Source organism: Eubalaena glacialis, chromosome 4, assembly GCF_028564815.1.
Source record: "Eubalaena glacialis isolate mEubGla1 chromosome 4, mEubGla1.1.hap2.+ XY, whole genome shotgun sequence".
Taxonomy (NCBI): domain Eukaryota; kingdom Metazoa; phylum Chordata; class Mammalia; order Artiodactyla; family Balaenidae; genus Eubalaena; species Eubalaena glacialis.
The window spans coordinates 121,786,049-121,813,600 of record NC_083719.1 but is presented as its reverse complement, the minus strand read 5'-3'; the positions used below and the strand labels follow the sequence as shown (position 1 = coordinate 121,813,600).

The 27,552-nt window shown below is 37.8% G+C and overlaps 1 protein-coding gene across 1 annotated transcript in view; it reads right to left on the bottom strand.

Annotated features, from left to right (window-relative positions):
- KCTD16 (potassium channel tetramerization domain containing 16) overlaps positions 1–27,552 on the bottom strand; it is a 278,902-nt gene that overhangs the window by 33,922 nt on the left and 217,428 nt on the right. The window lies entirely within an intron of this gene.

The window sequence follows — 27,552 nt, the reverse complement described above, 5'->3', positions numbered from 1 at the left end:
AAATTAAATATAAAGAAAAATATTAAAAGCAGCAAGGGAAAAACAACAAACAACACACAAGGGAATCCCCACAAGGTTAACAGCTAATCTTTTAGCAGAAACTCTGCAAGCCAGAAGGGTGTGGCAGGACATATTTAAAGTGATGAAAGGGAAAAACCTACAAGCAAGATTACTCTATCCAGCAAGGATCTCATTCAGATTTGACAGAGAAATTAAAACCTTTACAGACAAGCAAAAGCTAAGACTATTCAGCACCACTAAACCAGCTTTACAACAAATGCTAAAGGAATTTCTCTAGGCAGGAAACACAAGAGAAGGAAAAGACCTACAATAACAAACCCAAAACAAATAAGAAAATGGTAATAGGAACATACATATCAATAATTACCTTAAATGTAAATGGATTAAATGCCACAACGAAAAGACACAGACTGGCTGAATGGATACAAAAACAAGACCTGTATATATGCTGTCTACAGGAGACCCACTTCAGACCTAGGGACACATACAGACTGAAAGTGAGGGGATGGAAAAAGATATTCCATGCAAATGGAAATCAAAAGAAAGCTGGAGTAGCAATTCTCATATCAGGCAAAATAGACTTTAAAATAAAGACTATTACAAAAGACAAAGAAGGACATTACATAATGATCAAGGAATCAAGCCAAGAAGAAGATATAACAATTGTAAATATTTATGTACCCAACATAGGAGCACCTCAATACATAAGGCAAATACTAACAGCCATAAAAGGGGAAATAGACAGTAACACAATCATAGTAGGGGACTTTAACACCCCACTTTCACCAATGGACAGATCATCCAAAAAGAAAATAAATAAGGAAATACAAGCTTTAAATGATACATTAAGCAAGATGGATTTAATTGATATTTATAGGACATTCCATCCAAAAACAACAGAATACACTTTCGTCTCAAGTGCTCATGGAACATTCTCCAGGACAGATCATATCTTGGGTCACAAATCAAGCCTTGGTGAATTTAAGAAAATTGAAATCGTACCAAGTATCTTTTCTGACCAAAACGCTATGAGACTAGATATCAATTACAGGAAAAAAATCTGTAAAAAATACAAACACAAGGAGGCTAAACAATACACTACTTAATAACCAAGAGATCACTGAAGAAATCAAAAAGGAAATTAAAAAAACACCTGGAAACACATGACAAGGAAAACATGACGACCCAAAACCTATGGGATGTAGCAAAAGCAGTTCTAAGAGGAAAGTTTACAGCAATACAATCCTACCTTAAGAAACAAGAAACATCTCAAATAAACAACCTAACCTTACACATAAAGCAATTAGAGAAAGAAGAACAAAAAAACCCCAAAGTTAGCAGAAGGAAAGAAATCATGAAGGAAACGATAGCAAAGATCAATAAAACTAAAAGCTGGCTCTTTGAGAAGATAAACAAAATTGATAAACCATTAGCCAGACTCATCAAGAAAAAAAGGGAGAAGACTCAAATCAATAAAATTAGAAATGAAAAAGGGGAAGTAACAACTGCCACTGCAGAAATACAAAGGATCATGAGAGATTACTACAAGCAACTATATGCCAATGAAATGGACAACCTGGAAGAAATGGACAAATTCTTAGAAATGTGCAACCTTCCAAGACTGAACCAGGGAGAAATATAAAATATAAACAGACCAATCACAAGCACTGAATTGAAACTGTGATTAAAAATCTTCCAACAAACAAAAGCCCAGGACCAGATGGCTTCACAGGAGAATTCTATCAAACATTTAGAGAAGAGCTAACACCTATCCTTCTCAAACTCTTCCAAAATACAGCAGAGGAAGGAACACTCCCAAACTCATTCTACGAGGCCACCATCACCCTGATACCAAAACCAGACAAAGATGTCACAAAGAAAGAAAACTACAGGCCAATATCACTGATGAACATAGATGCAAAAATCCTCAACAAAATACTAGCAAACAGAATCCAACAGCACATTAAAAGGATCATACAGCATGATCAAGTGGGGTTTATCCCAGGAATGCAAGGATTCTTCAATATACACAAATCGATCAATGTGATGCACCATGTTAACAAATTGAAGGAGAAAACCATATGATCATCTCAATAGATGCAGGGAAAGCTTTTGACAAAATTCAACACCCATTTATGATAAAAACCCTCCAGAACGTAGGCATAGAGGGAACTTACCTCAACATAATAAACGCCATATGTGACAAACCCACAGCCAACATCGTCCTCAATGGTGAAAAACTGAAACCATTTCCACTAAGATCAGGAACAAGACAAGGTTGCCCACTCTCACTACTATTTTTGTTTTTTGTTTTGTAATTTATTTTTGGCTGTGTTGGGTCTTCGTTTCTGTGCGAGGGCTTTCTCTAGTTGTGGCAAGAGGGGGCCACTCTTCATCGTGGTGTGCGGGCCTCTCACTATCATGGCCTCTCTTGTTGCGGAGCACAGGCTCCAGACGCGCAGGCTCAGTAGTTGTGGCTCACAGGCCCAGTTGCTCCGCGGCATGTGGGATCTTCCCAGACCAGGGCTCGAACCTTTGTCCCCTCCATTGGCAGGCTGATTCTCAACCACTGTGTCACCAGGGAAGCCCCAACTACTATTATTCAACATAGTTTTGGAAGTTTTAGCCACAGCAATCAGAGAAGAAAAAGAAATAAAAGGTATCCAAATCGGAAAAGAAGTAAATCTGTCACTGTTTGCAGATGACATGATACTATACATAGAGAATCCTAAAGATGCTACCAGAAAACTACTAGAGCTAATTGATGAATTTGGTAAAGGAGCAGGATACAAAATTAATGCACAGAAATCTCTTGCATTCCTATACAGTAATGATGAAAAATCTGAAAGTGAAATTAAGAAAACACTCCCATTTACCACTGCAACAAAATGAATAAAATACCTAGGAATAAACCTAACTAAGGAGACAAAAGACCTGTATGCAGAAAATTATAAGACACTGATGAAAGAAATTAAAAATGATACAAACAGAGATACATGAGAAATACATCTACACGTGGAACTGCTCCTACAGAACACCCACTGAACGCTGGCAGAAGACGTCAGACCTCCCAAAAGGCAAGAAAATCCCCACGTACTTGGGTAGGGCAAAAGAAAAAAGAAATAACAGAGACAAAAGAATAGGGACGGGACCTGCACCAGTGGGAGGGAGCGGTGAAGGAGGAAAGGTTTCCACACACTAGGAAGCCCCTTCGTGGGCAGAGACTGCGGGTAGCAGAGGGGGGAAGCTTCGGAGCCACGGAGGAGAGCGCACCCACATTAGTGCGGAGGGCAAAGCGGAGATTCCCACACAGAGGAGCGGTGCCGACCAGCACTCACCAGCCCGAGAGGCTTGTCTGCTCAGCCGCCGGGGCGGGCGGGGCCTGGGAGCCGGGGCTCGGGCTTCGGTGCTAGCCGGGAGGGAGTCCGGGAAAAAGACTGCGGCTGCCAAAGAGGCAAGAGAATTTTTCTTGCCTCTTTGTTTCGCGGCGCGCAAGGAGAGGGGATTCAGAGCGCCGCCTAAACGAGCTCCAGAGACGGGCGCGAGCCGCGGCTATCAGCGCGGATCCCACAGCAACAGGGACGCAGAGGGAAAAACGGAGAGATTCCCGCACAGAGGCTCGGCGCCGAGCAGCACTCACCAGCCCGAGGGGCTTGTCTGCTCACCCGCCGGGGCGGGCGGGGGCTGGGAGCTGAGGCGCGGGCTTCGGTCGGATCCCAGGGAGAGGACTGGGGTTGGCTGCGTGAACACAGCCTGAAGGGTCTAGCGCACCACAACTAGCCGGGAGGGTGCCCGAGAAAAAGTCTGCAGCTGCCGAAGAGGCAGGAGACTTTTTCTTGCCTCTTTGTTTCGCGGCGTGCAAGGAGAGGGGATTCAGAGCGCCACTTAAACGAACTCCAGAGACGGGCGCGAGCCGCGGCTATCAGCGCGGACCCCAGAGACGGGCATGAGACGCTAAGGCTGCTGCTGCCGCCACCAAACAGCCTGTGGGCGAGCACAGGTCATTCTCCACACCGCCCCTCCCGGGAGCCTGTGCAGCCCGCCACGGCCAGGCTCCCGTAATCTGGGGACAACTTCCCCGGGAGAGCGCATGGCGCGCCTCAGGCTGCTGCAACGTCACGCCGGCTTCTGCCGCCGCAGGCTCGCCCCGCCTCCTCCGTACCGCTCCCTCCCCCCGGCCTGACTGAGCCAGAGCCCCCGAATCAGCTGCTCCTTTAACCCCGTTCTGTCTGGGCGGGGAACAGACGCCCTCAGGGGACCTACATGCAGAGGCGGGTCCAAATCCAAAGCTGAACCCCGGGAGCTGTAGGAACAAAGAAGAGAAAGGGAAATCTCTCCCAGCAGCCTCAGAAGCAGCGGATTAAAGCTCCACAAACAACTTGATGTGCCTGCATCTGTTGAATACCTGAATAGACAACGAATCATCCCAAATTTAGTAGATGGACTTTGGGAGCAGGATATATTACCTTTTCCCCTTTTCCTTTTTTTTGTGAGTGTAGATGTGTATGCTTCTGGGTGAGATTTTGTCTGTATAGCTTTGCTCTCACCGTTAGTCCTAGGGTTAGGTCCGTCCGTTTTTTTGTTTTTTTTTTTTGTTTTTTTTTTTTTTTTTTGGCTTAAAAATTTTTTTTTCCCTAATAAATGTTTTCTTAATAATTTTTTCCTTATTTTCTATTTTTAAAAAAATTTTTAATAAGTTTTTTCATATTTTTTATTTTAAAAAATTAAAAAATTTTTTTTCTTAATAAATTTTTTCTAAATAATTTTTTTCTTATTTTTAGTATAAAAAATTAATAAATCTATTTTTAAAAATTAAAAAAAATTTTTTTTTCTTAATAAATTTACTCTTAATAATTTTTTTTCTTATTTTTTATTATAATTGCTTTATTTTATTTTATTTTATCCTCTTTTTTTCTTTCTTTCCATTTTTTCTCCCTTTTATTCTGAGCCGTATGGATGAAAGGCTCTTGGTGCTCCAGCCAGGCATCAGGGCTGTGCCTCTGAGGTGGGAGAGCCAACTTCAGGACACTGGTCCACAAGAGACCTCCCAGCTCCACGTAATACCAAACGGCGAAAATCTCTCACAGATCTCCATCTCAACATCAAGACCCAGCTTCACTCAACGACCAGCAAGCTACAGGGCTGGACACCCTATGCCAAACAACTAGCAAGAGAGGAACACAGCCCCATCCATTAACAGAGAGGCTGCCTAAAATCATAATAAGGCCACAGACACCCCAAAACACACCACCAGACGTGGACGAACCCACCAGAAAGACAACATCCAGCCTCATCCACCAGAACACAGGCACTAGTTCCCTCCACCAGGAAACCTACACAACCTACTGAACCAACCTTAGCCACTGGGGACAGATACCCAAAACAACGGGAACTACGAACCTGCAGCCTGTGAAAAGGAGACCCCAAACACAGTAAGATAAGCAAAATGAGAAGACAGAAAAACACACAGCAGATGAAGGAGCAGGGTCAAAACACACCAGACCTAACAAATGAAGAGGAAATAGGTAGTCTACCTGAAAAAGAATTCAGAATAATGATAGTAAGGATGATCCAAAGTCTTGGAAATAGAATAGACAAAATGCAAGAAACATTTAACAAGGACGTAGAAGAACTAAAGAGGAATCAAGAAATGATGACAAGCACAATAAATGAAATTAAAAATACTCTAGATGGGATCAATAGCAGAATAACTGAGGCAGAAGAACGGATAAGTGACCTGGAAGATAAAATGGTGGAAATAACTACTGCAGACCAGAATAAAGAAAAAAGAATGAAAAGAACTGAGGACAGTCTCAGAGACCTCTGGGACAACATTAAACGCACCAACATTCGAATTATAGGGGTCCCAGAAGAAGAAGAGAAAAAGAAAGGGACTGAGAAAATATTTGAAGAGATTATAGTTGAAAACTTCCCTAATATGGGAAAGGAAATAGTTAATCAAGTCCTGGAAGCACAGAGAGTCCCATACAGGATAAATCCAAGGAGAAACACACCAAGACACATATTAATCAAACTATCAAAAATTAAATATAAAGAAAACATATTAAAAGCAGCAAGGGAAAAACAACAGATAACACACAAGGGCATCCCCATAAGGTTAACAGCTGATCTTTCAGCAGAAACGCTGCAAGCCAGAAGGGAGTGGCAGGATATACTTAAAGTGATGAAGGAGAAAAACCTACAACCAAGATTACTCTACCCAGCAAGGATCTCATTCAGATTTGATGGAGAAATTAAAACCTTTACAGACAAGCAAAAGCTGAGAGAGTTCAGCACCACCAAACCAGCTTTACAACAAATGCTAAAGGAACTTCTCTAGGCAAGAAACACAAGAGAAGGAAAACACCTACAATAACAAACCCAAAACATTTAAGAAAATGGGAATAGGAACATACATATCGATAATTACCTTAAATGTAAATGGATTAAATGCTCCCACCAAAAGACACAGACTGGCTGAATGGATACAAAAACAAGACCCATATATATGCTGTCTACAAGAGACCCACTTCAGACCTAGAGACACATACAGACTGAAAGTGAGGGGATGGAAAAAGATATTCCATGCAAATGGAAATCAAAAGAAAGCTGGAGTAGCAATTCTCATATCAGACAAAATAGACTCTAAAATAAAGACAATTACAAGAGACAAAGACGGACACTATATAATGATCAAGGGATCGATCCAAGAGGAAGGTATAACAATTGTAAATATTTATGCACCCAACATAGGAGCACCTCAATACATAAGGCAAATACTAACAGCCATAAAAGGGGAAATCGACAGTAACACAATCATAGTAGGGGACTTTAACACCCCACTTTCACCAATGGACAGATCATCCAAAATAAAAATAAATAAGGAAACACAAGCTTTAAATGATACATTAAACAAGATGGACTTAATTGATATTTATAGGACATTCCACCCAAAAACAACAGAATACACATTTTTCTCAAGTGCTCATGGAACATTCTCCAGGATAGATCATATCTTGGGTCACAAATCAAGCCTTGGTAAATTTAAAAAAATTGAAATCGTATCAAGTATCTTTTCCGACCACAACGCTATGAGACTAGATATCAATTACAGGAAAAGATCTGTAAAAAATACAAACACATGGAGGCTACACAATACACTACTTAATAACGAAGTGATCACTGAAGAAATCAAAGGGGAAATCAAAAAATACCTAGAAACAAATGACAATGGAGACACGACGATCCAAAACCTATGGGATGCAGCAAAAGCAGTTCTAAGAGGGAAGTTTATAGCAATACAAGCCTACATCAAGAAACAGGAAACATCTCGAATAAACAACCTAACCTTGCACCTAAAGCAATTAGAGAAAGAAGAACAAAAAAACCCCAAAGCTAGCAGAAGGAAAGAAATCATAAAGATCAGATCAGAAATAAATGAAAAAGAAATGAAGGAAACAATAGCAAAAATCAATGAAACTAAAAGCTGGTTCTTTGAGAAGATAAACAAAATTGATAAACCATTAGCCAGACTCATCAAGAGAAAAAAGGAGAAGACTCAAATTAATAGAATTAGAAATGAAAAAGGAGAAGTAACCACTGACACTGCAGAAATACAAACGATCATAAGAGATTACTACAAGCAACTCTATGCTAATAAAATGGACAACCTGGAAGAAATGGACAGATTCTTAGAAATGCACAACCTGCCGAGACTGAACCAGGAAGAAATAGAAAATATGAACAGACCAATCACAAGCACTGAAATTGAAACTGTGATTAAACATCTTCCAACACACAAAAGCCCAGGACCAGATGGCTTCACAGGCGAATTCTATCAAACATTTAGAGAAGAGCTAACACCTATCCTTCTCAAACTCTTCCAAAATATTGCAGAGGGAGGAACACTCCCCAACTCATTCTACGAGGCCACCATCACCCTGATACCAAAACCAGGCAAAGATGTCACAAAGAAAGAAAACTACAGGCCAATATCACTGATGAACATAGATGCAAAAATCCTCAACAAAATACTAGCAAACAGAATCCAACAGCACGTTAAAAGGATCATACACCATGATCAAGTGGGGTTTATTCCAGGAATGCAAGGATTCTTCAATATACGCAAATCAATCAACGTGATACATCATATTAACAAATTGAAGGAGAAAAACCATATGATCATCTCAATAGATGCAGAGAAAGCCTTCGACAAAATTCAACACCCATTTATGATAAAAGTCCTGCAGAAAGTAGGCATAGAGGGAACTTTCCTCAACATAATAAAGGCCGTATATGACAAACCCACAGCCAACATTGTCCTCAATGGTGAAAAACTGAAACCATTTCCACTAAGATCAGGAACAAGACAAGGTTGCCCACTCTCACCACTATTATTCAACATAGTTTTGGAAGTGTTAGCCACAGCAATCAGAGACAAAAAAGAAATAAAAGGAATCCAAATCGGAAAAGAAGAAGTAAAGCTGTCACTGTTTGCAGATGACATGATACTATACATAGAGAATCCAAAAGATGCTACCAGAAAACTACTAGAGCTAATCAATGAATTTGGTAAAGTAGCAGGATACAAAATTAATGCACAGAAATCTCTTGCATTCCTGTATACTAATGATGAAAAATCTGAAAGTGAAATTAAGAAAACACTCCCGTTTACCATTGCAACAAAAAGAATAAAATACCTAGGAATAAACCTACCTAAGGAGACAAAAGACCTGTATGCAGAAAATTATAGGACACTGATGAAAGAAATTAAAGATGATACAAACAGATGGAGAGATATACCATGTTCTTGGATTGGAAGAATAAACATTGTGAAAATGACTCTGCTACCCAAAGCAATCTACAGATTCAATGCAATCCCTATCAAACTACCACTGGCATTTTTCACAGAACTAGAACAAAAAATTTCACAATTTGTATGGAAACACAAAAGACCCTGAATAGCCAAAGCAATCTTGAGAACGAAAAATGGAGCTGGAGGAATCAGGCTCCCTGACTTCAGACTATATTACAAAGCTACAGTAATCAAGACAGTTTGGTACTGGCACAAAAACAGAAATATAGATCAATGGAACAGGATAGAAAGCCCAGAGATAAGCCCACGCACATGTGGTCACCTTATCTTTGATAAAGGAGGCAAGCATATACAGTGGAGAAAAGACAGCCTCTTCAATAAGTGGTGCTGGGAAAATTGGACAGGTACATGTAAAAGTATGAAATTAGAACACTCCCTGACACCATACACAAAAATAAACTCAAAATGGATTAAAGACCTAAGTGTAAGGCCAGACACTATCAAACTCTTAGAGGAAAACATAGGCAGAACACTGTATGACATAAGTCACAGCAAGATCCTTTTTGACCCAGGTCCTAGAGAAATGGAAATAAAAACACAAATAAACAAATGGGACCTAATGAAACTTAAAAGCTTTTGCACAGCAAAGGAAACCATAAACAAGACCAAAAGACAACCCTCAGAATGGGAGAAAATATTTGCAACTGAAGCAACGGACAAAGGATTAATCTCCAAGATTTACAAGCAGCTCATGCAGCTCAATAACAAAAAAACAAACAACCCAATCCAAAAATGGGCAGAAGACCTAAATAGACATTTCTCCAAAGAAGAGATACAGATTGCCAACAGACACATGAAAGAATGCTCAACATCATTAATCATTAGAGAAATGCAAATCAAAACTACAATGAGGTATCATCTCACACCGGTCAGAATGGCCATCATCAAAAAATCTAGAAACAATAAATGCTGGAGAGGGTGTGGAGAAAAGGGAACACTCTTGCACTGTTGGTGGGAATGTAAATTGATACAGCCACTATGGAGAACAATATGGAGGTTCCTTAAAAAACTAAAAATAGAACTACCATATGACCCAGCAATCCCACTACTGGGCATATACCCTGCGAAAACCATAATTCAGAAAGAGTCATGTACCAAAATATTCATTGCAGCTCTGTTTACAATAACCAGGACATGGAAGCAACCTAGGTGTCCATCATCGGATGAATGGATAAAGAAGATGTGGCACATATATACAATGGAATATTACTCAGCCATAAAAAGAAATGAAATGGAGGTGTTTGTAATGAGGTGGATGGAGTTAGAGTCTGTCATACAGAGTGAAGTAAGTCAGAAAGAGAAAAACAAATACAGTATGCTAACACATATATATGGAATCTAAGGGGAAAAAAAAAAAAAAGAGGTCATGAAGAACCTAGTGCAAGATGGGAATAAAGACACAGACCTACTAGAGAATGGACTTGAGGATATGGGGAGGGGGAGGGGTGAGATGTGACAGGGTGAGAGAGTGTCATGGACATATATACACTACCAAATGTAAAATAGATAACTAGTGGGAAGCAGCCGCATAGCACAGGGAGATCAGCTCGGTGCTTTGTGACCACCTAGAGGGGTGGGATAGGGAGGGTGGGAGGGAGAGAGATGCAAGAGGGAAGAGATATGGCAACATATGTATATGTGTAACTGATTCACTTTGTTGTAAAGCAGAAGCTAGCACACCATTGTAAAGCAATTATACTTCAATAAAGATGTTTAAAAAAAAAAATGATACAAACAGATGCAGAGATATACCATGTTCTTGGATTGGAAGAATCAACATTGTGAAAAGGACTATACTACCCAAAGCAATCTACAGATTCAATGCAATCCCTATGAAACTTCTACTGGCATTTTTCACAGACCTAGAACAAAAAATTTCACAGTTTGTATGGAAACACAAAAGACCCCAAATAGCCAAAGCAATCTTGAGAAAGAAAAACGGAGCTGGAGAAATCAGTCTCCCTGACTTCAGACTATACTACAAAGCTACAGTAATCAAGACAGTATGGTACTGGCACAAAAACAGAAATATAGATCAATGGAACAGGATAGAAAGCCCAGAGATAAACCCACGCACATATGGTCACCTTATCTTTGATAAAGGAGGCAAGAGTATACAATGGAGAAAAGACAGCCTCTTCAATAAGTGGTGCTGGGAAAACTGGACAGCTACATGTAAAAGAATGAAATTAGAACACTCCCTAACACCATACACAAAAATAAACTCAAAATGGATTAAAGACCTAAATGTAAGGCCAGACACTATCAAACTCTTAGAGGAAAACACAGGCAGAATACTCTATGACATAAATCACAGCAAGATACTTTTTGACCCAGCTCCTAGAGAAATGGAAGTAAAAACAAAAATAAACAAATGGGACCTAATGAAACTTAAAAGCTTTTGCACAACAAAGGAAACCATGAACAAGATGAAAAGACAATCCTCAGAATGGGAGAAAATATTTGCAAATGAAGCAACTGACAAAGGATTAATCTCCAAGATTTACAAGCAGCTCATGCATCTCAATATCAAAAAAACAAACAACCCAATCCAAAAATGGACAGAAGACCTAAATAGACATTTCTTCAAAGAAGATATACAGATTACCAACAAACATATGAAAGAATGCTCAACATCATTAATCATTAGAGAAATGCAAATCAAAACTACAATGAGATATCATCTCACACCTGTCAAAATGGCCATCATCAAAAAATCTACAAACAATAAATGCCTGAGAGGGTGTAGAGAAAAGGGAACCCTCATACACTGTTGGTGGAAATTTAAATGGATACAGCCACTATGGAGAACAGTATGGAGGTTCCTTAAAAAACTAAAAATAGAACTACCATACGACCCAGCAATCCCACTACTGGGTATATACCCTGAGAAAACCATCATTCAAAAAGAGTCATGCACCACAATGTTCATTTCAGCTCTATTTACAATAGCCAGGATGGAAGCAATCTAAGTGTCCATCAACAGATGAATGGATAAAGAAGATGTGGCACATATATACAATGGAATATTACTCAGCCATAAAGAGAAACAAAATTGAGTTATTTGTAGTGAGGTGGATGGACCTAGAGTCTGTCATACAGAGTGAAGTAAGTCAGAAAGAGAAAAACAAATACCGTATGCTAACACATATATATGGAATCGAAAAAAAAAAAAAAAAAAGGTCACGAAGAACCTAGGGGCAAGACGGGAATAAGGACACAGACCTACTAGAGAATGGACTTGAGGACACAGAGAGGGGGAAGGGTAAGCTGGGACAAAGTGAGAGAGTGGTAGTGTATATATGGACATATATATACTACCAAATGTAAAATAGGTAGGTAGTGGGAAGCAGTCGCATAGCACAGGGAGATCAGCTCGGTGCTTTGTGAACAGCTAGAAGGGTGGGATAGGGAGGGTGGGAGGAGGGAGATGCAAGAGGGAAGAGATATGGGGATATATGTATATGTATAACTGATTCACTTCGTTATAAAGCAGAAAGTAACACACCATTTTAAAGCAATTATACTCCAATAAAAATGTTAATAAATAAATAATGTAGAGATGATTTAAAGTATTTAGGAGGATGTACATAGGTTATATGCAAATCAACACCATTTTATATAAGGGACTTGAGCAACCTCAGACTTTGGTATCCACATGAGCGTTCTGGAACCAATTCCCCCATGGATACCAATGGAGGACTGTATATGCAATGAACAGCATATCCCCAACACACATGAAGCAAAACCTGACAGACTAGAAAGGGAAAAAAAAAAAAATAGAAGAAAACTCAACATAGTAGTTGGAGACTTCAGTATCCACTTTCAAAAATTGTTAAAACAAACTAGGAAGAATAAATAATTAGAAAACTTAAACAACTTAATAGCTTAAATCTAAAAATCTATAGAATACTTCACTCAACAACAGCAGAATATACATTATTCTCAATTGCAGAAGGAACATTCTCCAGGATAAACATATGCTTGGCCATAAAATATCTTGAAAAATATAAAAGGATTGAAATCATGCAAAGCTTGTTTTCAATCATAATGGAATTTAATTAGAAATCAGTCTGTGAATATTAAACAAAACATTCTTAAGAAAGCAATTGGTTAAAGAAAAGAAATCACAAGGGAAATTCGAAAATGCTTTTGGATGAGTGAAAATGAAAATACAACATAACAGAACTTATGGGATTTAGTTATATCACTCTTCAGAGACAGAAATTTATATGTAAATGACTACATTAAAAAAAGAAGATCACAAATCAGTAACCTAAGATTTTACTGAAGAAAGTAGAAAAAGAAGAGCAAACAATGCCCAGGAAAATTCAAAAAAAGGAAATAACAAAGACTAGAGCAAAAATAAATAAAATACAGAATAGAAAGAATAGAGAAAAATCAAAAAAACCAAGAGTTTGTTCTTTGAAAAGATCAACAAAATTAACAAATATTTAGCTCTAGTAAACAAAAACAGTAGAGAAGTAGAGAAGATTCAAATTATTAAAATCAGGAATGAAAGAAGAAATGTCACTACCAACATTACAGAAATAAAAAAGGATTATAAGAAATTACCATGAACAACTATATGTCAAAAAATTAGATAATTTACATGAAATGGATAAATTCCTAGAAAGACACTAATTACTGAAACTGAGTCAAGAAGCAAGAGAAAATCTGAATAGTTTTATACCAAGTAAAGAGATGTAATCATCAGTTTAAAATTTTCCCACAAAGAACAGCCCAGGCTAAGATGCCTTTACTGATAAATTCTACCACACATTCACAGAAGTAATACCAATCCATCGAAAACTCTTCCAGAAAATAGAAGAGAGAACACTGCCTAATACAACCTAGGAGGCCAATATTACCCTGATATCAGACAAAGATATCACAAGAAAGAAAATAACATAAAAATATCTTTTATGAATATAGACACAAAAACCTCAACAAATGACTAGCAAACCCAATCCAGCAACATGTAAAGAAGCATTACACATAGCAACAAATGCAGATATATCCCAGGAATGTAAGAATGATTTAATATTCAAACATCAATTAATGTAATAAATTATTTAATAGAATGAAGGCTGAAAACCATATCACCATCTCAGTAGATACAGAAAAAGCATTTGACAAAATCTAATACCCTTTTTGATAGGAATGTTCAACAAATTAGAAAAGAACAGAGTTTTCTCAATCTAATAAAGGACATCTACAGAAAACCTACAGCTAGCATCATCCTTAATGGTGAAAGAATAAATGCTTTCTCCCTAAGATTAGGAAAATGACAAGGATATCAACCCTCACTACTTTATTCAACATGTACTAGAGTTTCTAGCGAGAGCAATAAGACAAGAAAAAGAAATAAAAGGCATCCAGATTAGAGAGGAAAAAGTATTGTAAAAATATATTTATTTGAAGATGACATGATCTTGTATAAAAAGCATTCAAAGAAATTTAGGGAAAAAAAAAACTATTAGACCTAATAAACAAGTTCAGCAATGTGTCAGAATACAAGATCAATACAGCAAAAAATCTATCAAATTCTCATATAGTAGCAATGAGTAATCCAATAATGAAAGTAAGAAAATAATTTCCTATACAATAGCATCAATAAGAACAAAACACTAAGGTACACATTTAACAACAGAAGTGCAAGGCTTGCAAACTAAAAAGAAGAAAAAAAATTTTTCGAATTTAAAGAATATCTAAATAACCTTCTTTAATGAAATGCTGAAATGTTCATGGATGAAAGACTTACTATTATTAAAATGACAATACTCCAAAAACAAATCTGTAAATTCAAAACTATCCCTATCAAAATCCCAGATGTGTTTTTTTCCAGAAATTGGCAAGCTGATCTTAACATTCATATGGAAATGGATGGGACTCAGAATAACGAAAACAACCTTGAAAAAGAAGAACAAAGTCAAAGGATTCATACATCCTGATTTCAAAGCTTAATAGAAAGCTACCATAATCAAAACAGTGTGATACTATACAATGATAGACATATAAATTAATGGAATAAAATTGAGAGTCCATAAATAAAACCTTACATTTATACTTACTTATTTTCAATGAATACCAAGACAACCAATGTGAAAAGAAGTCTTTTGAACAAATGGTATGGGGACAATTGGATATCCACATGCAAAATAATGAAGTTGGACTCCTATCTCACACAATATACAAAAAGTAACTCAAAGACAAAATCACAAACTTAAATGTAAGAGCTACAAATATAAAACTCTTAGAAAAAAATAGAGTGATAAATCTTTTTATCCTTGCGTTAGCCACTGGTTTCTTAGATATGACACTAAAAGCACAATCAACAACAACAGTAAAGTGAGCTACATCAAAATTATCAACTATGTACTATAAATGATACTACTGAGAAAGTGAAAAAGATAATCCATAGAATGGGATAAAATAGTTCCAATTCATGTATCTGATAAGGTTCTTGTATCTAGAATGTAAAGATTCTCACAACTCAACAATGAAAAGGTAAATAACCCAATTTAAAAATGGACAAAAGACAAAAATAGACATTCCTCCAAAAAAGATCTACGCTTAGTCAATAAACACATTGAAAAACTACTCAACATTATCAGTCATTAGGGAAATATAAATCAAAACTAGAATGATAATATTACTTCACACACAAAAGGATGGCTATAATCAGAAAGTCAGATAATAATAAGTTTTGACAAGGATGTGGAGAAATTGGAAACTTTATACTTCAGAGGTGGAAATGTAAAATGGTGCTGCCCGTTTGGAAAACAGTTTAGCAGTTTCTTAAAAAGCTGAATATAGAGTTACTATATAACACAACAATTCCACTCGTAAGTATTACCCAAGAGAAATTAAAACATGTCCACACAAAAATGTGTACAAGAATGCTTATAGCAGCATTATTTGTTATAGAGAAAAAAGTGAAAACAACTCAAATATCCATTAACTGATAAATGAACAAATGAAATACAGTATATCCATACAACAGAATATTATTCATTATTAAAAAGAAATGAAGTACTGATACATGCACCAACATGAAAGAACCTTAAAAACATTAGGCTAAGTGAAAGAAATCAAGTACAAGATAACATATATTGTATGATTCCATTTATATGAAATGTTCAGAATAGGCAAATCTATAGATTAGTGGTTGCCTAAGGCTTGAGGGTGGGCTGGGGTGGGATATGAAATAACTCCTAATAAGTACAGGGTTTCTTTTGAGAGGAGACAAAATATTCTAAAATTAGATTGTGGTGATGCTTTCATAACCACGTGACTATATTTTTAAAACTTTGTATTGTACATTTTAAATGGATGACTTTTACAACATGTAAGTTTTATATAAATAAAGGGTTAAAAATAAATAACTAAAAGTTAAATAATAGAATCAGCATGTCACCATTTTACAAATCACAATGACTTAATAGATATAGGTATTAAATATCAATGGCTACTAATCACAAAATGAAAGACAACCAGATATGTGTCATCATAATCTAGCCAAGGAATCTACTCTGAGTCAGATCCAGTCTCTAGACGCAGCTACTATTTTGCAGAAAATACAAAGGGCAGAGGAGCATATTGAATTATTTGATTTACATTCAGCCAAATCTAAACTCCGAGAAACTCCACAGTTCAAACAGCCTGAGTTGTTTTTTTTGTACCCTTCATTTTCTTTTTTTTCTTTTTAATTTTTAAAAAAATTTCATTGGAGTATAGTTGATTTACAATGTTGTGCTAGTTTCAGGTGTACAACAAAGTGAATCAGTTATATATATATATCCACTTTCTTTTTTTTTAGCTTCTTTTCCATTGTAGGCCATTACAGAATATTTTTCATATACCCAGAGAAAACCATAACTCAAAAAGACACATGCACCCCAATGTTCATTGCAGCACTATTTACAACAGACAGGTCATGGAAGCAACCTAAATGTCCATCAACAGATGAATGGATAAAGAAGGTGTGGTACATATATCCAATGGAATATTACTCAGCCATAAAAAGGAACAAAATTGGGTCATTTGTAGAGACGTGGATGGACCTAGAGACTGTCATACAGAGGGAAGTAAGTCAGAAAGAGAAAAACAAGTATCATCTATTAATGCCTATATGTGGAATCTAGAAAAATGGTACAGATGAACCTGTCTGCAAGGCAGAAATAGAGACACAGACATAGAGAACAAACATATGGACACCAAGGGGGGAAAGGGGAAGGGGATGTTTTGGGAGATTGGGATTGACATATATGTGCTAATATGTATAAAATAGATAACTAATGAGAACCTGCTGTATAGCACAGGGAACTCTACTTCATTGTACAGTAGAAACTAACACAACATTGTAAAACACCTATACCCCAATAAAAAATTTAAGAAAAAGAAGCCTGAGCTTTTAATAGTTTAATTGCAATGCAAAGAAAGATGGAGAAATAACTATAAAAATGTCAAGGAAATGTTTAGTATAAAAGTTAGGGTGGTTTTAACTTTAGTATAAAAGTTACAGGGGGGAACAAAGGGATTGTGTTTGGACTGGGGCTCATGGAAGGGGCTTCTAGAGTGTCTGGCAGTGTTCTATTTCTCTCACCTGGTTGTGGTTACAAAAATGTTTGCTTTAGAATAATTCATTGTCATACGTTTTGCTTTGTATAGTTTTCTACACCCATGATTTTTTTTTTTAAAAATATGTTTCATTAATTAAATAAATAACTCTGTAAGTAGTGTGGAAAGTAGATTTTGTATTTCAGTAAAATGAGCTTAAAACTAAAGAGAACAGATAGGAAGCTAATGCAAGAGCAGGGGATGTTGGGTTATGTATGAAGCTGTCTAAGAGGCAAATTAATAGGATTTGGTGACTGACTGGATGAAGTATGTGAGGAAGAGTGGAAGATGATGACTTAGAGGTAAGCATGAGATAAAGAACAGAGGAAGAGGAACCCTCTTTCTCCCCCTGACAGCCTTTGATGATTGATCTTCCCTGCCCAGCAAGCCATTCTGACTAGTTCTAGGAACAGAAACCATATTTTCTTGGTGATCCTCATTCTCGGACCATGGGGTTCAAATGACTGTCTCCAACTGTGATCCAGAGAGTGCCCGGTGACCCAGGTCTGGCTAATCAAAGCATAAAATGCCATCCCACAGTGATTGGTGCAAGCACGGGCACATGACCCAAGCTAGATTTGTTGGAACTAAGGGGATGAGACCATCTCTTGTTCTCCTAGACTAGGAGGTATAAAGCTTTAGATGTATTAGTGCTGTGGTTACCGTGAAACGAGAACCTGCCTAGGAGTGAGGCCAGCACAGTGGAAAACAGAGCAAAGAGATGGACACACAGAGTTCACATATATGCTCACACAGGGTGTTAATGACATAGATTTAGTTCTTAGATTCTAGTCAAGTCTGAAGATAGGCTATTCCTGTCCTTTTCAGTTATGGATGAGCCATTATATTCCAAATGCTCCTATCTTTTAGAGCAAATTGAGTTGGATTTCTGTCAATTGAAAATGAAAATATCTTGACTAATATAGGGCTCAAACATTGAACTGTTTCCAGGGTATTCAATTATGTAACTGCTCTAGTCCAGCACTGGCCAATAGATATATAATGTGAGCCACATAAGTCATTTAAAATTTTCTAGTAGCCCCATTAAAAAAAGGTAAAAAGAAATGGGGGGATTTAATTTTAACAGTATGTTTTATTTAACCATATATATATATGTATATATATATATGATATCATTTCCACATGTAACCAATAGTTCAAAAATTCCTATTATAATGATTTACATTCTTTCTTTTTGCATGAAGTCTTTGAAGTCTACTGTGTATTCTACTCTTACATCACATTTCAGTAGAGACTGGCCTCATTTCAAATGCTCGACAGCCACACGTGGCTGGTGCCTATCTTAACTGGCAACAAAACTGCACGACATTCCCTATCTTTTCCCAACAGTCTCTCTGTATTTTCCTGAGTCCCATTCACAGTATTTTACAATTGTCAGATACCTTAAATGTCATGTGCCACCCTCTCATTTTACAGATGAAGAAGGTAATAATAGCCCAGGCTTTTGAAAACAAGCTAGTTGCAGAGCTGGAATTCATAAATTGCAATAAGAAAAACTGCCAACGGTGTTGAATGTTTATTATGTGTAAATGTTGATATTGGTGGGGTAGGTTTGTTTGTCAGTTTTTGTGTTTGTGTTTGGCTATCCAGTATTAACGCCTTCCTATCTGAGAAAATTAATAATATTAAGAGACAACTCTGGTGAGCTTACTATATGTCAGATATTGTTCTAAGAATTTTACGCCTATCAATGCATTCAATCCTCAGGATAATTCTAATGAGGTACGTATCTTAACCATCTTCGTTGTACCCATGAAGCACAAATGGATTAAGGATTGGGGCTAGGACTTGAACCCAGGGCATCTAGATCCCAAATCCATGCTATTAATCACTCCATTATTCTTCCTTCATGGTCTTGTTGGAGGCAGCATCATGTTTTCCATCATAGAGGACAAATGAGGCAGTTACTCCTTTTCCTGGTATCACAGTACTTAATTCAGCCTGGGCCAACTGATTACTACCCTCAGAAATTCGAACCTTGGTGAAATGGTGTAAATACGAATAATGTTTAAGTATTCAGAGTGGAGACCAAGGGCACCCTAGCCAGATTGTGCCTGTGGCCAGCATTCCAAGGAGCCCAATTCTTGCCTGTTTTCTAGAACTGAACCTATAGCCTCCTATTAATCTGAGAAGTCCTGATACATTTACAAAAAAATGTCCTTGTGCTTAAAACAGCCAGACTCCATTTTTATTACCTATAATCAAGAATGTTGATCGATAGCAGTAGGAAATGTTACCATAACCATTTTATGCAGGAAGACCCTAAATCTTCAAAAAGTTAAATATTTTCCCCAGTATTTCCTAGGAAGTAATGGGCAGAGTGGAATTTGGACCCAGACCTCTAGTCTCTTAACTACTTGCTATCCTGGGACTAGAATCGAGGTCTCCTGACCCCAAGATCAGTTTTCTTTCCATGATACCGGTTCCCTAGGCCAAAAACAATAGTCTTTTAAAGGGAGGACAAAGAGATAAAGTGCAGTTTTTCATACAGTCCCTGAAAATTAAATCCTAAGGGGAGAATGTTCCACACTATGGCAGAGCAGTGCAGGAGATATTTAAGGAACCAGATCATTGTAATTGGTGGTTGGCAGTCAACTCCATTTGCCACCACACTAGGTCTGCCTCTTCTAAAGAGTAAACACTCATTAAAGTCCCATAGGACTTTAGCTTTAGAACAGCAGAGAGGAAGAGGAGAGTCAAGACGTGGACTGCTTCTACTTTGGAGTCACATCCGCACAACAGGTCACTAAGTTAAAACCAAAGTTGTTTCCCTGGAAAACTAGATAGAGCAGCTCTATAAATATGCTCCTACAAATACAGCTGCTCTTTGCCCTTTGGGTGTGTGGATGGCTGAAAGCAGTGTGCCAGACAGTGGAGTCAAAATAAAACTACACACACACACACACACACACACACGACAAGGTACTCATGAGTACCACACAACAAAATCACTTCCCTTGATGCTGGCAAAAGTGTAGAGAAAAGGGAAGTCTCAGATACTATTAACAGAAGTGTAAGTCAACTCAACTGGTTTAAAAGACAATTGGTAATATTTATCAAACTTAAATACATAGATCCTGTGTCCTAGTAATCCCATTTCTGGTAGTGTAGAAAGGGTATATGTGCAAGGATATTTATTGCAGAATTTTGTTTGTAATAGCCTAATAATGGTAATCATATAAATATTCATTAAAAGAGGACTGATAACTACAGTGTGTTCACATTTTTAAATACAAAGCAGATGTTAAAAGAATGAGATAGTCTCTATGTGAGAACGTGAAATGACATTCCTGATACATTGGTCTGGCGAAAAGCAAGTGGAGGAATAAGATAGCAGATAAATTAGATCAACAGACAGAGAGATACACTGATCTGAAATGACGTTGCTATAAGCTGTTTCCATACATTAATTCATTTAAACGTCACAACAAACCTATGAAGTTGATACTACCGTTATATTTGATTTATAGACAAGGATACACAGCAAATTACAGAGAGGTAAAGTACGTTAACCAAGGTCTTATCTGTTTGGCAGAATGAAGAGGGTAAAAGACCAACTATCAGTTTTTCCTTTATACAATTTCATATGGTGTTATTTTTCTTCAATAAACTACCATTTTTATGAAGCTAAAAAAAGTAAGAATGAAAGAAAAACAATAGCATGAACATCCTTTTAAGAGACCCAAAAAACTGTGAACCCACAGATTCTCTGTTGCTCACCTCTGGCCCCCTCCCCACCTAAACCCCACAGCACATTTCTCAGCTCCCCTCCTCCTGTGCTTCCCTTTTTCACTTTGAAATGACACAACGAACTCTGCTCCTCTTATTTCCCCAGAGACGGTCCATCCAGCTAATAGCCTTCATCTTTAGGGAATATGTGTTGATACTCCGACTAAAGGCACCTTTGCTCTGTTGCCTCTCACAGCGTGTGCTATATTAAAAATGCAGAATGAAGTGTTTTATGTGACCTATTGAATAGTAACTACCACTATATCGAACCGTGTTATGACATGTATTTCAGATACTAATTAGGCCAATATTCTAATCACTTCAACTAGAATGAAGGAATCGGCTTTGGGTGATGCCTGCAAAACATTATCAGGTGTGTCCAGTTGCAATCAGCTCCTTGTACCAAATCCAAAAGGGTGTCATGTAGAGCATTACATGAAAACTGATTGAAAAACAGGGGTGTAAGTAAATGAGATGAAGCATGAGGCCAAGAGAGCTTAATCTTCCCTCCCTCTGGCCTTTTAAGAGGATTACCATAATTCACATCAGCAATAGTGTTTCATGAGCTACACATTCCTCCCTCATTTAACATCCATGTACTGAATATTATGTTTATGAATATTGTTGTTTCCTCTGCGAAATGTAATTAATTTAACTATTAATCCCTGCATCAACCATAAAAACATGACCACTAACATCAAGTAAAGGGAAATCACTTCTCAGATGGAGAGTGGATTTCGGGTTTTAAAATAAGAGACAAAGATCGCCCAGAAAGGTAAAGTTGCCCACATGGTCAGCTCACTCTTTAGGGTTAATTACGTCCCAACAGTTAACATTTCTTTAAAAACCCCAGAGATAAGCCAACTGTCACAGGTGAGTAATTTCCCAGCTCAACAAACTGGCTCAGTGGATAGTTTTGTTTCATTGAAGAAAGCAATTAACTTTTAGTGTGCTGGAAAGTGGGGAACAATTTCACAGGTTAGTACAGCTGAGGGCTCTGTCTACTGGTGATGTCCGTGGGTGGCAAGAACCACTTCCCACATGCTTTCTGGGCCAGCATCATCATTAGATGATAACGCGGCACACAGGGGCAGCTGCTTCCGCTGACAGGCTCTTAACCAAGAGAAGGCATTATCTGAAAAACCTGATGACAGCAACTACAACGACAAAGAAATAATTTACACTGCCACATTGTTTTTCATAAGCAAAAGGGCGTGACATCATATTTAGAACAAGAAAGACCAAGTTTTAAGGACTTCAAACATCATAATTATTGTAGACATGTTAACTCTACCAGGCACGTAACGAAAGAATGGGGGAATTTAACAAAGCAGAAGGAAGAAGAACTTATCATGGTCTACTTGGGAAGTCAGAAAAGCTGACTGCTATGTCATACACTGGTTTTCCATTTATTTTTAAATGTCAAATAAGTAATAATTACAGAGGTAGAAAATAAGTGGTCTAGAAATTTGATTTGGCTGGCAGACTTATTTTACTTAGCTGACATTTTAAAATTAAAAAAAAAAAACCTGAGACAATTTTTAAAAATTAAGAGATGTTACATAAAAATCTAGAGTCCCAACTTCTCTTGAAAACTCAGAAAATCTGGTCCCCTTAGATCATTATGTTCTCATGCAGCAGTTGGCTTGGGAGGAGTAATGGCTGCTCCTCTAAATGGCCAAGTTCGGGGCAATGCAGACTCTCCATCGCTTCTCAATGCCAAGGATGGACATCGCTTGTCCTTTATCACTGCACTTGACCTATAATTTTCTAATAGCAGAGAAACATTTCTCTGTTCCCAGGTCCCTATTTAAACTGTAAAAACAGACAAGTGACCAAAAGAGCCAAGTAATTTCTTCTTTTTACTCCTGCCAGCTACTCATTTTCATGAGTCCTTTTCATGAGTCTGGCATTCGAGTTTGCGACACCTGCTAGAGCTCGTAAGAAGCTATGAGAACAGGCTTTCAAAGTCAGGCAGACTCGAGAACAAACCCTGGTTCTGCCACTTAATATGTTTGGCCTTGAATAAATCATCTGATCTTGCTACAAATCTGTTCTTCCAGGAGTAAAATGGGAATCATTATGGCAATAATGTCTATCTCCTATGGCAATAATGTCTCTCTCCTATGTCAACTATGAAGACTAACTGTATGTATGTATGTGTGTGTATGTATATACATATATTGGTAGCTAGCACATAATGAGAACATAAAAAGTGATAGGAAAAGAAAACTGAGGTAATTCAAGAAAAATTGGGCCTGACTTAGAAGATAATACGTATAATAATAAAATTAGATTAGCAGATGAAATCAATTTGGATAAACTGAAGTCTTATCAGTAACCTATTTTTTCCCCTAATATCAAGGAGATTTATACACACACACGCACACACAATCAGGCTTTGTTTTAGTCTTTGCCACTGGAGTATGAATCTGATCCAATACAAAACATTCTCTCTGGCCCAGGTGGACCACTGACAAATTATAGTCATGATACACAAAGTTTGTTCCAAGGAATCACTTCAGTAAGTCCTGATAACACAAGTATGCTGGAAAAGGGTCATTAAAATGTTAAATAAAGACAATTTCCAATTCCACTGGCTACTGGCTGGGCGACTTTGAGCAATTTACTTCTCTGAATCCATAACTTCAGCCATAAAATGGGTATAACAATTGCTTCTTAAAGGGGTTGTCGTGAGGCTTAGCACAACGGCTATAAAGCACTTATCAACATTCCTAGCACATAAAAGGAGTGAACACATGTGATTCCATCTACCTTTATTCTAGTGATTCATTTGAAAAGCATCCTACTCACAGTTTAAAAAGAAAAAAAGAGACGATTTTGGTTTTATTTTTAAAAGAAAACCAGAGCAGTTTCAAACACTGATGAAATGGCACTAAGGTGACCTAAATGTCCATATCATCAAAAAGCATCTATTCGCAAGGTGCATTAGAATAACAGAAAAAGAAGGAAGTCACCACATCATCTATTTCATTTTTACTGAATTATAGAACGTTCATGGCTCCTTTTTCAGGATTAGGAAATGAGCAGCTTAAAATGATCAACATACTGAAAAAACATCGTATAGGAAATTTAGTTGTGATTCCTAAGACATATGGTTTGGTGCTAACATTTTCCATTGCTTCGTATGTTATGGTATGCAACACTCTGCAAAACGTTTCTGAGCCCAGGCAATTTTCCCATGATTCACTAAAGCAGGAATAATTCAAGTTAATGAGCACTTACGATCTATTTTATACAAGGTATTGTGTCAGAATAAAAACACGATCTTTGCCTCACACTAGTGCCATGTTTCTCAAAGTGGGATCTCGGGACCACTTGCATGAGAATCACCAGGAGAATGTTTTAAAAATGCCTATTTCTTGGCTTCTCTCACATACTCAGAGATCCCAAATTTTGTGCTCTGGACCTGCCAATGTGCATTTTAACACGCCAGGTGATTTGTATGCCCACTAGGTTGAAGAGCCACTCATCTACTTGCACAAACTGAGTTAAAGAGTTGAACTTGATTCCATTAGTAAACGGTGTGCTGGTGAATTATTTAACTGTACACTAGAACGTGAAGTGCATTATAACTGACACCAACCTTAAGGAGCCATTCGTCCAATCACCTCCTTGTACTTGTGAAAAAACTAAAGCAAGTCTCTTCATCTCTAAAGTGACTGACTACTTAACTCAATTGCTACCCTACTTAAGTGAAACAACCAGTCATTTAAAAAAGAAATCCTTGAACTTTTCCTACTGAAGGAGCTAAACATGTAGTATGTATAGGCAGGTGGGCTGCTACTTAGTTTTGACAGAGGTAACTTGATTAAAATACATATTTTTTCCTAATTTCACAATTTATAATTACAAATGTTTTGACATGATGTTAAAGTTTTATTTCATTTAATATCAGTGGTCCTGGAAGGCTCCTTTGGGGCTATATGTTTGGTCTTTAGGAGGACTGTGAAACCCCTGAAATTTTATGCAAAAAAAGGGGATATTATGTGTTTTGGTAGGAGATCCATGACTATAATTAGATTCTCAAGGAGCTATGTAACAAAAAACAGCTGCAAACCACTATAAAGTGTTAACTGGGGAAGCAATATACGAAAATCTCATTCCAGAGATGTTGCCAGTAAAGATGGAGAGACCCTCGGCTTGGTTGCATGGATGGGAGTCTGGACCAGTTTCCTCATACTCTTCCCCAGGAGGAAAATGCCTCATCTCTCACACGGAAAAATCCTAGCAAATCAATTCCCACTGAAGCACTAATGACAGCTGATGGTTTAACATGTTACCTGTCTCGTTGTTTGAAATCTTTCTCACTGAACCCAGACATAATCCTTCTCATAGTTAATTGATCAGAATTGGCACTTATGATGAAACAGTTCGCCATCCCTGATTTAATTCAACCTCTCTCATTTTAGAGATGAGAAATTTGAGGTCCAGAGAAGTGAAATAACTTGCTTGAGGCCACATAGCAAGCTGGTATCACAGCCTGGCATAGTAGCCAAGCCTGTGGCTCCTAGTAAAATGCATCTGCCACAGCCAAACTGACAAACACAGAGACCTCGTTCTCTCTCACTCTGCCTGACCTAGCCCCACCCCTTTCCTAAGCATTCTATCCTGGGTGTTCTCTGCCATTTTGGTTTGTCAGCAATTCCTATTCCAAATGTTTCATCTTTTTATTTTAAGGAAACAGTGAGTTATGTCCATGGAATATAAAATAAAGCTAACTAGTAACTGGAAGATAAGCTTATTTGCAAAGTAAGAAGGGAAAATGAGGTCTCTTGTGTTGCTGCTTTGCTTTGTTTTAAAAAAATGACCACACAAGGAACTTGCACAGGGACCATGTCCTCTGAGATATTGTGTAGACTAGCTGAGCTTGTACATTTCATATTGTATTTACTGGGGTTTTTTCTTTTCCCACTGCTATCATTTTAGTCATCTTACAACCTCATGCATTTGTTATTCTACAAAAGCTACGCCTATCGGCTCTCTCCTCAACACATTTCCTTCTTTTCTCTTGTCTATTTCTCCTCATTTTTCTCTTTTCTCTCCCTTTTTTTTTTCCTTTCACTTTTTGCTTTCATCTCTGGATGTTAAAGGTATTTGTGAATATGTCTTAGTTCCCTGACAGGACATATATTCCTTGAGGACAGTGTGTATCTCTGTATCTCTGTCTACCTTACTCGTCTTTGTATTCCACATTTTAGTTCCCTTCAATTGTTGTTCAGGGAGAGTTTGCTATCACTTCCCATCCCCACTCCCACCTTTCCTTATAATACTTCTTTCCTTGGGGAATATCTTCTCTCCAACTCAAAACATGGTTCTCATGGTAACTGTCAATCATGGTACCCTGCCACCAGCCAAAGATGGGTGCATGACTCAGATCTGGCCAATCATAGCCTACCATCCCCCCAATGCAACATGATTGGTTAAAGGGAGGTATGTGACTCACGCTGGGCCAGAGTCCATCACAAGATTGTTTAAGCTGAGCTGTCAAATCTTAGGTCACTCAAATAAAGTGGTGGTAGTTCACTGCCTGAGGCCATGTTCCCTTGTGCTCAGGGAGGAACCTCCTGTTGCTAAAGAGAATAAAAGCAACTTACAGAGGGAAACAGAAGCCATAGGGAACCCTGCTTTCTTCTCTTCTCTGTATTCTGTAAGCTACACCAGTATCCTTCCAATAAACTCTATCTCTTGTTTGAGCTTGCTCACATTTCATTTTTGACACTGGCAACCAAATGCACTCATAATGCCTTGCCCCAAATAAGTGCTCAATAAAGATTTACTAAAGAATTTTTCTTCCAAATCAGTCTATTCCATTTTTCTCATCGCTGCTTCCTCATATTTTACCTTCCTTCCTGCCCAACTCTTGTCTTCTTTTCTGTTTTCTCCTTCAGGAGAAGCTCTTTTACTGCCACCTGCTGCAGATGTTTTCATGCAAGGTGTCAGTGACAGGTAGCAAGCAGCAGAATACCCAATCCTGAAAAGACATTTCAGGAAAAAAGAAATATTATTCTTGTCAACTAGTTTGGGCAGAAAATAAAAGTTGGGAGAGGGGAGGGAAAAGACATTGTGTTCATCTTAAGAACATCCAAAACAATCATGTAGGGAATAGCATCTGCTCTTCTCACTGGCTCCATCTCTTCCTCCAGACCCTGACTGTTGCTAATTCCACTTTCCGCTGTGCTTGTGTCACTGGTTGTGCTCTTTCCAAGTCCGTAAGCACCTTGGGAGATTATCTCCCTTTGGAAAACAACCACTTTCAGCTT